This window comes from Urocampus carinirostris, unplaced genomic scaffold (assembly GCF_059441175.1).
Source record: "Urocampus carinirostris isolate Australia breed hairy pipefish unplaced genomic scaffold, RoL_Ucar_1.0 HiC_scaffold_25, whole genome shotgun sequence".
Taxonomy (NCBI): domain Eukaryota; kingdom Metazoa; phylum Chordata; class Actinopteri; order Syngnathiformes; family Syngnathidae; genus Urocampus; species Urocampus carinirostris.
The window spans coordinates 231509-235000 of record NW_028283132.1 but is presented as its reverse complement, the minus strand read 5'-3'; the positions used below and the strand labels follow the sequence as shown (position 1 = coordinate 235000).

Below are 3492 nucleotides of genomic sequence, written 5' to 3'. Positions count from 1 at the left end.
CGGGGCCGCGACGGCGCCCGAGACGTGCGTCGGCCCGGGTAGGTCGGGCGCTCGGCGCTGAGGCCGGCGCCCGGCGTCTCCCGCTCGGGCCTGACACGACTCGGCGACCGGACTCGCCGGGTAGGTCGGGGGCTCGGCGCTGAGGCCGGCCCCCGGCGTCTCCTACCCGGACCCCGGAAGGCCATCCGACTTGGAAGCCCCGCCGCGCCGCGAAGCGACGCTTTGGGTGTTGCTACCCGTCAGCGAGTGGGTTTGGTTTACAAGGGCGGCGCGACCGCGCTGACACCGAGGGGGGACTGGCCCCCGACCCGGCCGCGGCCTGCCCGGACTATGGATGGACAGAGGAGACCGCGGCGGACCGCGCGGAACCGAACCCCCGGTGTCCGGAGCCCCGGGAGGGACTCCGGTGTCCGGGGGCCGGCCCACGCGCGCGCTACGCGGCCCCTCGAGGGCTCCGGCCGACGGACGCGTTTGGCCGGGGAAAAAGGTAGCCGGTGGGAGCACCGTTTCGTCGCCCTGAACCTTCGTCTCGGGCGGGCGTCCCGACGCCGCCGCCATACGGCCGTTGTGATCCGTGCGGGGATCCGCTTGCTCGGCGACCCTCGCCGAGAGCAGCCCCGCGCCGCACGGACACGCGACACCGACGGGCGGACGGACGCCGGGGCGCCGGCCCGAACCGTTACCTTTAAAGGACGGGAGGTCGTCGAGGCGAGTGCCGCCCCGGAAGCGCGCGCCGGAAGCGCGAGAACCGCGCCGAGCTAGGGTCGTCGGCATAGGGGGATTCCCCGGTTACGGGGGTCCCGCGCACGGCCGCCGCCTTTCGCCCGTCGCTGGCGGTCGCCTGTCGTCGCGCCGCGCCGCGCTACTGGGGTCGTCGGACGAGCGCGCTACCCCGCTCGCACGGAGGTAGCGCGACATCGCCCGCCGCCTTTTCTCGCGTCGCGCCGCGCCGCGTGGCGCCCGCCGAACTCGCTCCGACGCGCGGCCCGGGAGTGACCCGCGCCGCGCCCCCCGTCCCGTCCCGTCCCGGTCTACCCTCTTCCTCCGCCTGCGACGACCCGCCGCCCTCGGCGTCTGGCTCGTCGGGGGTGTACCGAGGCGGATCTGCTGCCGCTCGTACGTTAATGATCCTTCTGCAGGTTCACCTACAGAAACCTTGTTACGACTTTTACTTCCTCTAGATAGTCAAGTTCGACCGTCTTCTGGCACACCGCCGGAGCCGGGGCCGGCCCCGGCGGGGACTATCCGAGGACCTCACTAAGCCATCCGATCGGTAGTAGCGACGGGCGGTGTGTACAAAGGGCAGGGACTTAATCAACGCAGGCTAATGACCCGCGCTTACTGGGAATTCCTCGTTGGTGGGAAATAATTGCAATCCCCAGGCCCTGTCACGAGCGGGGTTCATAGGATTACCCGCGCCTACCGGCGCGGGGATAGACGACGCGCTTATACGCTCAGTGTGGCGCGCGTGCAGCCCCGGACATCTAAGGGCATCACAGACCTGTTATTGCTCATTCTCGTGTGGCTGAGAGCCACTTGTCCCTCTAAGAAGTTTTCTGCCGCCGACCGCGCGGGGGGCCGCGGTACTATTTAGTATGTTTGAGTCTCGTTCGTTATCGGAATTAACCAGACAAATCGCTCCACCAACTACGAACGGCCATGCACCACCACCCACGGTATCGAGAAAGAGCCTTCAATCTGTCAATCCTTTCCGTGTCCGGGCCGGGTGAGGTTTCCCGTGTTGAGTCAAATTAAGCCGCATGCTCCACTCCTGGTGGTGCCCTTCCGTCAATTCCTTTAAGTTTCAGCTTTGCAACAATACTCCCCCCGGAACCCAGACACTTGGTCGGTTTCCCGGGTGCTGCTCGGCGGGTCATGGGAATAACGCCGCCGGATCGCGAGTCGGCATCGTTTATGGTCGGAACTAGGACGGTATCTGATCGTCTTCGAACCTCCGACTTTCGTTCTTGATTAATGAAAACATTCTTGGCAAATGCTTTCGCTCTCGTCCGTCTTGCGCCGGTCCAAGAATTTCACCTCTAGCGGCGCAGTACGAATGCCCCCGGCCGTCCCTCTTAATCATGGCCCCAGTTCATGACAACCCACAAAATAGAACCGGAGTCCTATTCCATTATTCCCAGCTGCGATATGCAGGGGCGGCCGTGTGGCCTGCTTTGAACACTCTAATTTCCTCAAAGTAAACGCTTCGGGCCCCGCGAGTGACACCCAGCGAAGGGCATCACGGGGGCTTTTGCCGAGAGGCAGGGGCTGGGACAGACGGATGCACGCCTCGCGGCGGACCGTCAGCTCGCGTCCCGGGGTCCAACTAGGAGCTTTTTAACTGCAGCAACTTTAAAATACGCTATTGGAGCTGGAATTACCGCGGCTGCTGGCACCAGACTTGCCCTCCAATGGATGCTGGCCGATGGGTTTGTGTTCGGCTCATTCCAATTACGGAGACTCGAACGAGTCCCGTATTGTTATTTTTCGTCACTACCTCCCCGTGTCGGGAGTGGGTAATTTGCGCGCCTGCTGCCTTCCTTGGATGTGGTAGCCGTTTCTCATGCTCCCTCTCCGGAATCGAACCCTGATTCCCCGTTACCCGTGGTCACCATGGTAGGCGCAGAGTCTACCATCGAAAGTTGATAGGGCAGACATTCGAATGAGTCGTCGCCGCCTCGGGTGGGCGAGCGATCGGCACGAGGTTATCCTGAGTCAACACAAAGGGGGGGCCGGGCCGGCGGAACGAGGACCGGCGCGCGCGGAGCCGCCCGCGCCGCTTACGCCCCCGCCCGGAGAGGCGGAGGCCGGACGCGGGGGACGCGCGCGACGGCTGAGCCCCCGCCCGCCGGACACCGCGTGGGTTTTTGTGTCTGATAAATGCACGCGTCCCCGGGGCGAGGCCGGAGCCCCGCCCGCGAGTCGGCGCTCGTTTGCATGTATTAGCTCTGGATTTGCCACAGTTATCCAAGTAACGGTGGAGCGATCAAAGGAACCATAACTGATTTAATGAGCCGTTCGCAGTTTCACTGTACTGGCCATTCGTACTTAGACATGCATGGCTTAATCTTGAAAACAAGCATATGCTACTGGCAGGATCAACCAGAGTGCGTCTGCCGCCGGGGGGGCGCTGCTGGTGGCGGTGCGGCCCTGGTCCGGGACGAGGCTGTGGCTACAGCCGGGCCCGGGGGGCCGCGCGACACTCGTATACGTTCGGACGGGCTGACGAGCGGGTGTCGTGAAACGATGTTTCGCGCGGAGCCCTAGCACGCGTGGCGTCGGGCTCCGCGACGGTCGGACGTCTGGGTGTGGCTCGAGACGGAAGCTCGACCTCGGTTCGTCTTGGTTCTGCCGCCAAAAGGTTCACGCCGAGGCATGGTTTCGCAAGAGGGCCCCGCGAGTGCCAGCCGTGGATCCCGCCTCACTCGTAACTCGTATCGGATTCGTCCGGCCTCACTTTCGTTCGCACATCGGACAGTTATACGTGTGCTT

General features: G+C 64.3%; 1 non-coding gene across 1 annotated transcript; it reads right to left on the bottom strand.

The window, feature by feature from the left end:
• Positions 1 to 1122: 1122 nt before the first annotated feature.
• On the bottom strand, positions 1123 to 3109 carry LOC148345770 (18S ribosomal RNA). The gene has a single exon (XR_015848480.1). It is a non-coding gene; the product is annotated as an 18S ribosomal RNA (ribosomal RNA).
• Between the last annotated feature and the right edge of the window lie 383 nt (positions 3110 to 3492).